The following is a 12,518-nucleotide window of genomic DNA, read 5'->3' as shown; positions in this document are numbered from 1 at the left end:
GAATAACTGGTTCAAGTTGTTGCTACCAAATTTATCTGAAATTCAGTTAGAGGAATAAAAGAATCTGCCTATAGGAAAAATCAAATTTTCCTTTACGATTGTTCATCAAATGAGCAAGGGCAGGGAGATGGAGAGGAAAGAGGGGTAATAGAGGAGATAAATGCAAGGAAGAGGTTTTTCACTTCCAGTCTGAGGCATGATACACTCTAACTCACTATCTATTTTCAGCAACAAACAAATGTGCTCATTTTTATTTACTTTATTTATTAAATTGATTACTGATTGAAACTTGAAACTGATTTTAAAATAGTCAGATTGTCCAAACTGTATCCAAAGATTTTTTTGGTCCTGTTCTTATTATGAACTGTTCTGCCTGATGCATAATTGCCTGAACAATACTCTTGTTTAGTGTGTGTATGTTGTCCTTGAATGCAAGTAGAGGAACTTTTGGAACAAACTCACTAAGTTGGCATGGTAAAGGTCTGTGCTGGTCTGCAGAAAATCCAGATGTGACTTCTCAAAGCAGTGAAGTGTTTAACTGTTAGGAAGTCAAATGACACAATAATGTGATCAGTGGGAGGATGGAAGGCTAAACTGACCTTTTCATTCCATATTCCTCCCAGTTCCATTTTGAGGTCAACAAATCTGGGAATAATTTGCTTCTGTAAAGCAAGAACTCTCAAGCTGATTGGAGAGGAGTAATCAAGAATGTCAACAAGTGAACTTTAGTTCTAGCTACCTTCTAAAACATATGGGAAATACAGATACATATGAACCTCAGGGCTGCAAAGGCTTGCAGCCTTCTGTCTTGATTTTCCCACATAGATATGGAGATACAGCAAGAAAGCCATACCTATTCTGCAGGTACAAAGCAGAAAGACAATCAGTGGGCATGGTGTGAACTACCAAATCATTTTTYTCTGTCTGAAGGCAGCTGAACCTGGGGAAGCTATCAGTGAATAGCTTAGATGGCTTTTTTTCCAAGTAGGCAATTACCTACCTTTCAAGTAGGTATCTTTGAGTACCTATTCACACAAGGTGCCTGTTCTGGGCTCAAATGGAAACATAAAGCTATCACAGCTCAGAACACTGAGTTGTGTGTATGCACATTGTTCAGTAAATGCTGGTGGCCTGTATTCATGCTGAGATTGCTGGTAGTCAAATGCAGCTAGAATTTGTGGGTAAGTAACAGTAACAGTGCTCTTCTGCAAACTGGTCTGTGCCATGTGCAAACATGTTTCTCCTTTATGTTCTTCAGAGCAGCAGCTGTTTCAGCCTGTCAGCGCATGTGTATTTATCCATTCAGTGTCCTGCTTGGYTTTGTGCACTTGCAACAACAGTCAGAACCATGAACTCAAATTATTTAGGATAAGCAGCAGTGATTCATAAAGATTCCTGGAGTTTTTCTGGCCATGTGATGGAAGTGGAAGAGATGCTGGATTTACTGGTCATGGAGCAGAGAGACCACTGACACAGATTTGAAAGAAGAGATTACTACAGCAAAGCTTTTGTGAGCAAGAAAGTGAACAGCAGGCAGAGATTTACCTTGTTTGTCAAGCTTGAGATGACCAGCATGGCTGCAACATCTCTGCATATGACAGGCCACCTTTGTGGAGTTAGGTGAGAATTTTTTCCATTATGTGAAATTTCCCAAAATYTTCTAGTGCCTTTCTCCTCACAGTAGTGACATACCAAATCATAAAGTGCCTGCCACTGCCTTTGGAAACTGGCTGTTCCAGGCTGCAATACATCTAACTGAATCAACTCTACCTCTGGCGGTCAGGACTCCAAACAGCAGCCTTCGCTGGCTTGTTCTGGACATTAACTTAAGGAATGGCTTTCAGTGCCATAATTTTCCACTGCAGGAGGGAGTAATGAATATGTTAACTGTCAGGGATTCTGTCTCCTGACTCTCTAGGATTACGAAACTGTATCTAGACTACACAGGACTGCACCCAAAACAAGAGAATGTATTTCTAGTTAGCGCAAGATCTGAGGAAGGCAAGCAAGTATTTAAAATCCAGTTTCTGTTCAAGCAAATATGCCAGAACTACGTAAAACTCACTTTTAGAGATCTTTCTGGCAGTCTTCCTTACCCTTCAGGTAGCCAACACCCAGCCAAGACTTGCTGAGTGACTTCTGCTCAGTATAAATGCTAGAGGGCAATATGCTCCAGACAAGCAAAGCAAGAGAGATTTCTGAGATTAGGCAGGCCATAGGGAAAAAACAGTAGCAAAGGTGCAACTAAAAAGGTTGCAAAGGAAGCAACAATATTCTTGAGGATCATTTTTCAAATCAAATGCTGAAGGACTAGAACAGGGCAGAGAAGAGGGAAGAGGGGATCAGAACAAGAGAATATAAATGCTACGAGGGCATGGGTGGTAAGAGGGGGAAGAGAAAATAATAATTAGATCAGTTACGTGGTTGATTCATTGCTTCAAAATGGTCTACGTCAGATATGTCTCCCACTTACTGATGTAACAGAATGTCAGAGACTCTGCTACTAACTAATTCTCACAAGAAAATGACACTCATGTAAATTCTCAGTAAGGACTGAGAAGCAGGGGGCCATTAACTTAGATTCTGATAATCAGTTCAACATATTCTAGTGTCATCCATAGTACCAAAACTGGTTGTGTTACCGTAGGATTAGGTGAACTCCTTAGCAAAAGCTAGTTTATCCAATGGATTTGTTTAAGCTGACATGGAGCTATTTGTGATCTGACATTAAAATGATCAAATAATTTCACTTTTTTTTTTTTTAATGACTCACAGATGGAAGTTCTATATGCTTCTGCTGCGAGCATTTAACCCAGGATATGAGAGGGACCAGATTAAAATCCCAGAATCCAAATGTTTACTGGTCTAGTCTCTTTCATGGCTCAACAGTTGACTAGAATTCCATAAAATATTTTACAAATGAACCTACTCTGAATTGTAAAGTTCCTACAATTTTATGATACATTAGCTTTGCTTGTTCTATTTTGTACTGTCCATTATTCGCCATTAGGACAGAGATGCCAACCATCCAGGTAAATCAAAGCAAAACGCTTTATACTATGCAGCACATGACGAGACCAGTTAATGACATTATTATAAAAAAGTAATATAAAGTTATTAGCATGTAATATTAGGAATCTATACCTGTTCACAATATATGTAATAAAGCAGCCATAAATTGATCATAAGCTATATGGTCTCTAAGGAAACCATAAAAACTGTCACTGCAATAATGGAAACTTCATCAGAATGCAGTGTCTGTCATTGCTCCACAAAAAAGAAAATTACTAAATAGTATGCAAGGTAGGAAGACAAGTTTGAAATTATGTAACTAATCAACTGCAATAGCAGACACCCACTCCAGTTTTTATTGTATTTTATTTATTTTGAGTACTACCCACAGCATCCATTTTTATTGCATTTTATTTATTTTGAGTATTACTTACAACATCCATGCACACACACTTTGTATGTTTTCATTAAAAGATTTTGAAATTAGTTATAAGGAGTTGCGTGAGTTGCAAAATTTTGCCACTGTTCCCTTATTAGATTAGGATTTCAACCTAAAACAGGAGGTATTCTTTGAAGATGAAGATTATTCCTTGGAGTGTCTAAAGAGGATTGTGAAGTGTTTTTATCATTCAGCAGCAGATGAGTTTTTCTAGGGCAGGCAGATGAGAACAGAGTGGTTCCTGGTGACTGTAATCCCAGGAAACTTCCAACTACCTTTAATTGCTGGCAGCAGCTCAGTTCCTTTAGGGCAGGGAAGAGAGTGTAAATACCTGTAGCCTTTAATTATACCTTGTTCCCCTATTCTGAAGAAATTTAAACTGCTGATAACACAAACAGTCTGCACAAAATAAGGCCTATGAGGGGGAATGATTTTCAAAAGCACAAGAAAATGTGCATGTCTCTCTTTTCAGGATGGAGGGGAAATGGAAACAAATCATGGAAGTGCAAGAAGAAACATTCTGTGAAGACTGAATTTTGCTCTGCCTCATATTCTTTTACTTTCCCCCCTATTTGAGATGGTGTGAATTACTGGCAAAGTGACTACATGGATTGTTGTCATGCAAATAGATACTTCTTGTGCAGATTATCTGGTTAAGAAGTTGTAATAGTTGTTAACTAGCAAATAGTCTCTAGAAATCAGAGCCTCTGAATTAATTTATACTTGCATCAATGTCAGTGAACTGACCTCAATAACAGAATCATCCCACTGTAGAATGATGATTATGATTTTGATCTTCTAAACTTCTTACCATTTATAAATTCAAGATTATTCTGTTCCTTCATTTCTGGAATGAACTGCAATCCAGTCACTGTTGACTCCTAGTCTACTAACTTGATCACTAGAATGGGCAAATAAACTCTTTCTCAGCATGTAATTAACATCATAACAAGGAAGACAATATTCTGAGAACAAAAACATCACCATAAACCTCCAAAATTTAATAATAATCTAACATCAGTTGTAGATTAGAGAAATGATAGAAGCAGAAAAATAAGGAATGATGCTGCAAAATTCTCCCAAATAGCAGGTACGAGAGCACAAAATAAGAAATTAAAGGAAAATGTGATGGGAGAAAAAGAATACAGAACATGCATTTGTCAGACAGATACACAGCCAGTTAGATGCTTTGTGACTCCAAATGGCTTGCTCTCTAAGTAATGGCACAACTGGATAAATTCTTGCCAGTTACTCAGCTAGTGAGTGATAGTACCTGCTTCATGTGGGTGTCCCTCATAAAAGGAGATACCAGAAAAAGAAACTTGAATTCAGATGCTACGTGTGAGGCTGAGTTGCTACAATTCTGAAACATTCTCAGATGATGTACCAAGGTGATAAAGTGTTTGTGTAAGGGAAGCATAGGGAAGCTTTAGGGCTTTTTTTTCCCTGTGTTTTTGATCTAAAATCACACCACTCCATTCTGTGTTTAAAATAGAGTCAAAAAGACAGATAAACAGAAGATGGAATGTGTTAGTGAAAGAATAAATATGAGCATAATTTAATCTTTTTAAAAATTTTTCAAGTATTTGTCATATCTGATCAGTCACTGATATTGTTTGGTTTCCAAGCTGGAGTTTGTATTGCTGGTTTAAACACTGAAAAACAGAAAAATGTATTACCAGTTATTTTTTCATACAGGTCCACACCTTATGGCATTTTTCAGTCATCTTCTGGGCTGGTCTGAACATTACTATGAGGCTAGGCATAAGCTTATCCTAAAAAAGCACTTGAATCTAATGGCTTTGAAAGCTATGAAAACTATGACCTGAGCAATAGTTAAATATGATTGAAATAAATAAAATTCAAACATTTAGATAGCAAAATCTTAATCTGAAATACAGGAATCTCCTGGATGAGCATGCTTTTTCTTTCAAGTTACTTAGCATGTAAATGGTTGCCTGGGAGGAAGAAGGGAGAAAGGTGGGGGGAAGATTTGATCCCCTGCAAAGGCAAATACTGAGCATGTATGGCAAACTGGAGTCAGGCATGGCATCATTTCTGAGAAAAAATTATGAAAGGGTCTAATTTTCAGAAGTCTTATACCACAGGTCCATAAGGGGTTTAGGTTTTTTGGAAAAACGCTTGCAGTGGCTTATCAGGTAAACACAGCCTGCACTGCTACTCTCAGGGCTGAAGCCCCTGGACAGAACAACGGTGTGACTATCCCACTGGTAGAGCGGAGAAGCAGCAGCAGCAGAAGCTTGTGGTTTGTGTGGCAGATGAAACCTTGTATTTAGGAGTGCCTGAGAGATGGACGAGGTACTCTGGTTGTTATGAGAAGTCCATGAGATTCAGGAGGCCCTAGTGAAATACTCCTGTCTCAGTTACCCGATATAAAAATAGAGGTCCTATCTGAGAAGTGAGTGCAGCTTTTAAAAACACATTCCTGGTTTATTGCTATCAGTTCTGCTTGATCTTGATAAAGAAGTTAACATGCAGGATGAGTTTGTCATTTGAAGGATTACATGGGAGAGGGATGGAAAACCCAAGGAACTATTTTCTCCATATAAGTCATCATTTTGGAGGAGAACTCTTTAAAGCATTGGAGAAACCAAGATATATTTGCTTAAAAATCTTTCAAATTCCTGTCAAAACTCTGCTCCTAAGAGACAGTCGGAGTCTTGGTATGGAGTATTTCCACAGAGATTATGGGAAGCTCTTTCAAGGGAGTGGTGGGGAAGGTTGTGGCCACAATCCCAGAAATACTCCATATCTGACATAGTAGGGCATCGGAGAAAATGTATTTTATCAGGCAAGATTGGTCTTAAAAGTGACTGTTCCAAACAGTTCTACCAAGAAAGGTTCAGCCTGAAAGAAAATACCATACAATACCAAAAGGTCTGTGAAATGATATTGAAAGTGTCATTTTGACTTGCGTCATTTCTACTAATATAATTCATCCGAATATTTGATTCCATTCTTATCTTATCTATAATTATCTTTAAGGCCATCAGCTAAGAGAATCCTCAGTGCCCTCCTCTAATGCAGCTACATATTTCAAGGTCATTAGTCCAAGATATATTAATGTTCAGTCCAAAATTCTGCAAAATTTTATAGTCTGCTATTCTATGCTCTTATAAATGACAACTCGTACTGACAGGGTTGCTTTTAATATAAATTGTTGGGGGGGGGGTTGTTTTGTTTTGTTTTTTAGCCCCTGTCTGTGATTTGAGCTTTCTGTAATAGAATAAAGCATAAAGCATCACTGAGCTAAAACAGGAAGTATTAGTATGCACAACCACTGTGCTGGCTGCTGCTTGTGGCAGAAAGCTGCTTAAATCTGCTACGGAAGTGTGTGTAGGGAGAGGCGAGAGGAGGTGGAGGGAATGAAACAAGCCTGGAATTAACACAGAGTCAGCACCACCTTAGATAGAATTCAGTCATTTCACGACTATACCGACGACACATCAACTTAGGATGTCTGATTTTTATTAAGATAAATTTGTAGTGTGCCTCATTGTACAATTCTAATCAGCTGCAAGAATCATTAAAAACAATAAATGCAGGATTTGTGGTAATGGTGCTGGTGTCCTCAAATTCTTGTCTGCAACATCCCTACAAATCATCAGCCGTGATTGTAATTGATAACTATATTAACTCTCTTTATGTTCCAAATTCTGTTGTGTAACTGAAGCAGTCATGTTTAAAACTGCTGTGTTGAAGCAAATAATGCTACAATAGGTATGGCTTAATACTGGAATTCTGGCATCCTGCTTATAGGACAGACAGAGCTGTGTATCACTTTACAGTTAAGAATGTTTCAATACTTGCATCTTCTAACCATTTTAGGAGACATCAGGGTATCAGTCTCAGGATCCTGTTTCCTACCATAATTGTTAATCAAGGTAAAGAGGAAAAGCAGATGGGGCTACAATCYTGAAGTCTTTCATTATCTTTATTATTTAAAACAGGATATCCTGTTGCTACAGCATAGTTCTTGCTAAAGTATATATGAGGTGCCTGCCCCTGAACACAGAAGTCTCATCTTTTTTGTTTTACACCATGGGAGGAAATCTCTGGCTTTCATATGCACTTATGGGCTAACTCCTGCCCACAGTTACATGTACAAACACCTACCGATTTCATCCTGAATTTCATACGTCAGTGGGGTACAATAAGGTGATGGAAGGCACAATTTACCTTCTGTCTTAAGACTGCTTTCTAAGGCTATCTGCTTGAGATAACCTTTGTATATATATGACTTCTTTGGACAGTAATTTTTTTTCCCCAAAACATATTGCTTATTTCTTTCCCATAGAATTACTAATGTTGGGCAATCTTACTAGGCAGAGCTACCAGCCCTGCCTGTGAGACTAGACTGGATTCTGGCTTTGATTTGTTATCTAAGCGTTTCCCAATCTGGAAGGAAGCTCTGACTTGGTGTAAAGCTGGAAAGGCTAGCTCCTCTCTAGCTGTGCTCCCCTCCTTTCCAGCATAGGGTCAGAATCTCTCCCTCTGGGTATACCTTCATACCTCATCTTGGTGAGTCACCTCTAGGCCTGGAGGTGCAGACTGACTTATATCTGCGCCGTATATGGAGTGCAGATGCAGATTAGCTTCTGGTTTCCTCCTGGGTTTTTCTGCACAAGGGAAGAGTTGGTTCAGTACAGTTGGGAGACCACTAACACATATGAGTGAGGGTTGCAGAGTTAAACTACTAAACAACTTATCAGCATGTACTATGTTACTCTCTGATCTGCTTTGTACCCTTTGTCCTGATTTTCTGTTTACACTGTAAACTCTGGGTGGAGATGTCTTTTACCACACCTGTACAGTGAGGCTTGAATCTCAGTTGGGGCCTTTTGATCATTTCAATAGTAAAAACTCCTACTAATGACACTGATTCTCCACTAGCAAATACTTAGGGACCAGCGGCATAAGATTCAGCAGCCCCAGGCTATCCCTTTTCACGTCAGGGTCAGAGCAGGGACTGGGACATAGACTAGTCTAATTGTTGTAGTCAAGGAGCTGTAATTACATACAAGCATAATTGTACATGAAATGCTACTGCAAAATTTAGGTGGACAAATATTTCTAACAACAGTAATTGCTGATGTCATAAATGCAGCACAGTACTTGGAAAACACATTGTAAGCAGGTGACACTTCTCTAGCAAAACACCTCTGGTCCATGCTCCATAAACATTACAGACTACAAAGGAATACTGTTTTTTCTCCTTGAAACACAAGTGGAAAATGTACAAATGCAATATCACCTCTTTGCACTCTTTAAATTTGCAACTTGCAGCTCCTTAAATGAACAAATGAGAATTGCCACACAATCTGTTGAACGTAATTCCACAGAAAGGAACTGTGTTCTTGATTAAAGAGTGATCATATGACACAGCCTCTAGTGGACCAACCTTTTGTTGGAAATAGACTGGAAACAAAATGTTCAGTCCAGGTGTTTCGATGTCTGGGTCTCATCTTAAAAAGTCAAGCCAGCTAAGAATTTTTTACAAAACTTTGGTATTTCTGGAGACTCAGTTTAGCTCAACTCTTTTAACAGGTAATAGTACTAGAGTCAATCGCTGGCCCGCACTGGTGAGACCTTCCTGACTTCAGTAGAACAGCATTTCTTTATAGAGATAATTTGGCCTGCTGATTTTAAGGCTGGCACTGTATGAGAAAACTGGGTAGAGTACGTTCTTGTTTTGATGCAGGCTCCAACACACAATGCTTAGTCATTTTAATCTTACCTGTGTCCATTGAGATCAGTGTTTACCCAGAAATTTATATGAATAATGAAACCCCAAATGAGCTAATATGTTTTACAGTATAAAAATATAACTAACTCTATAACTCAGAGCATGCATAACAACATAATGCTGGTGTCTTACCATAAATAACAAAAAATTAATGCGACACTGACATTAAAAGCTTAGCCACCGGAACTTGGGCTGGACATTAGATAGTAACTCCTTTACAGCCAGCCTTATTGTTTTATATATTGATCCCAAGTGCACACGAACTGAAAACCCAAATCCTGTACAGTAGCTGAAGTAACACTTTGTGACCCATTCATTGAAACCCCATCTTACTGGCATAAGTCAACTGGTTACCAAAAGGTATAATGTGGGGTACAACAAGAAAAATGGGTATGAATCATTTATCCTGTGCTACTCACTCATCATGTGGATCTTTGAACTCCTGGGGAGTTAGAACACAGATGATGAAACTTTCCAAAAATAGGTCAATAATCATGCCTTATACATCTTAACAAGTAAATATACTGATCATCTTCATTATGTTTAAGTTGTATTACGAGGTAACTAAAATCTCTTATGCAAATAATTTGATATGGATAATACACATAAGTGGTCAATGAGAGAAAAATTAATTCTCCCACAGACTTGTAGCTCTGTCACAAAGCTCTGTACTTTCAGATCAAAAACATTTTCTTTAATTTGCCTTGGTCACAGCTTGAAATGTAGTGAGCATGGGTAACTTTTTGAGCCTTCATCACAGTACATCCACTTTTTCCTTCTGCCAGATGTGCTGTTTAATTCAGTACAGGCTTAGAATAAATACACTTGAGGCAGATAAGTTTCTCATTCAAAATCTACTTTTTCTAAAAATTTTTCTAAACCGGAATGTATTAATTTATTTTCTTTGAATGTCTGTGGTGGTTGTGTTTTTCATCATTTTCTTTATATTCTATTTTGTCACTCAACATAACAGAATGAATTTCAGGGCTCTGTTCTGTCTGTTTTTTTTTAACTTTTTAAAAACATCTTTCTGTTAAGGTAGTTCAGAAAAATTAGACAGTAGCAAAAGGAAAACCAAGGTGAAGAAAATAGTTAGAAGGACTCCTCCCCCCATGCATTATTTGCTGCATTGAGTAATAATGGACAAAGAATAAAACTGAATCCCATGGAAATTAAAAGTCCTTTGCAAAATTGTTTTCTCATTTTTAGCCAGTGCTGTTTAATACAGTTGGTAACCTGTGAATAAGTTGAAAGGTTACAATGAAGGACAAATCCCAGTGCATGCACAGTTTAATCTATATTTATTAATAAAGATTAATTAAGAGAAAATAAGGTACACAGCTTACTACTTGTAATATATTCCTTAGGGAACATGTGTTCTTTTCCTGCAAGAATATAAACTCAAGTATCTGTAGAAACTTTCTACTATGATTCTAAATAAAGTCATTTCCTCACTTCTGACGAGGATTTAAGTTATATGAATGGCACCTTTGCTATAAACCAAATAATACAAGGTTTACTTGAACTTGTAGAGTGCATCTTTCCAAAAGAATAACCTATTACTGACCTACTGTACTTTCGCATTTTTCCTAAACAGCAATCAGTAGGGCAAGCAAATTTTCCTGTTTCATCAGTAAATGAATAGAATACAAACAAGCTTTTTATTGATATTTTTCTCAAGTGCTATAGGACAGTGCGATGCTTCACCATGATACTCTGTTGATTTTTCCAGTCTGAATGGAGAATGTAGCTCTTAATCAGTTAGCAACTGATCCAGTAATTCAGGTTTTAGGAGTTGGAGACTGTTTCTTCTTTTTGCATGTCAAGACATTCAGCACAGTGGTGAATAGAGCATAATTTCATTTCAAGAACAGCAAAAGGCATTAGCAAGCTTTTAAGTCTATAAAAAATATTCTCTTTCCAATAAAACTCTAAGTAGCCGAGATATTTAACCCCAGAATATAAAAGAATCATTTGATGATAAAGATACTTTTTATTGTAAGTCTTCTCATTAGCACAGATCTTTGAAATTCATTTATAATACTTCATCTGAATTTTAAGAGCCACACATCAAATGCTTGGTAGGATTACATGTATAAATTTTCCTCTCATAATAGGGGAATAAAACTAGGAGTAGCCAATCCCAGCTCTTCATTAACTTTCTGATTCAGAAAGTTTTAATCCAGTCTGTGCCATTAAAAATGGCTAGAAATACTGTGATCTGAAGTGCTGAACTTTCTGCACTTGTCTTGGATTTAGATTTATTGCCATTGTGTATGTTACCAGTGGATAGGGTACAGTGAACAGCCTGAAATACATAACTGGTGTCTTGTGGGGGAGGATGTGATGGTGTCAAGGGAAATGAGTGAGGCAGGCTGTGGTTGGAAGAAGATAAGGGGTTACTTTCTACTGTCTGTCCAAATGAATGATATAGTTGAAGGTAAAATGAGATAAAAGGAGTTAAGTGATATAAAGTTTACAAACTTCTTAGTGCCCAGTCTGGAACACCAAAAAAGTAAATTTATACTTAAAAAAAAAAAAGTCCATGTAGGTGAGTTTACTTAGGAAAAAGCACTATAATGTATATGAATTGTTGTATTTCTGAACAATCACTTCAGAAATGAGAAAGAAAAGGTTATATTGGAATATTTGCAGTTTTCTGAAAACTATGCTCATCTGTATGTATTCCTACAAGCCTCACTCGTTTTTGAGGATAAGAACCTTCCAGGAAGTTGAAACTTTACAGAGGAAGATTCTAACTAATCTAATGACTCAGCTGTGTACTTTCATAAACACCATGTCACTCATATATTTATCACGTCAACATTAGTAATACGCTCACCACATCAACGGGTATAATTGCAACACTTGAACTACCAAAGAGGCAACCTTTCACATAGTGCTCGTCGCAGCGCATTGCGTAAGACCGCACATAGTAAACACACCATGCTTTGCAGCTGGCACATAATTGTGCTCTGATTGCCATGGTTGCAAAAGTTGGCACTTACTTTTGGAAAGGCAAGACGCTGACACCATGTTTGTGCTCCCCAGTCTTGTGCAACAGCAAAATGGCTAAGAAAAGAGTATGATAACATAGCATGATTTAAACAAAAAGCTTTCACCAACAGAATTTTATTTAGGAAAAAATAAGTTTTCTAGAGGACAATCTTTTAAGCAATATGCTTAAGAAGTAAAGAAGATTAAATAATTGAATTCTACAAACTGAACAAACACATATAATAAGCAAGTTTCTGTCCTTGGTAATATCCAAGCTCCTTGCTTTGAAATGAAGTATAGTCA

This window comes from Apteryx rowi, unplaced genomic scaffold (assembly GCF_003343035.1).
Source record: "Apteryx rowi isolate R43461 unplaced genomic scaffold, aptRow1 scaffold_695, whole genome shotgun sequence".
Taxonomy (NCBI): Eukaryota; Metazoa; Chordata; class Aves; order Apterygiformes; family Apterygidae; genus Apteryx; species Apteryx rowi.
Note: the sequence above shows the minus strand (reverse complement) of the source record.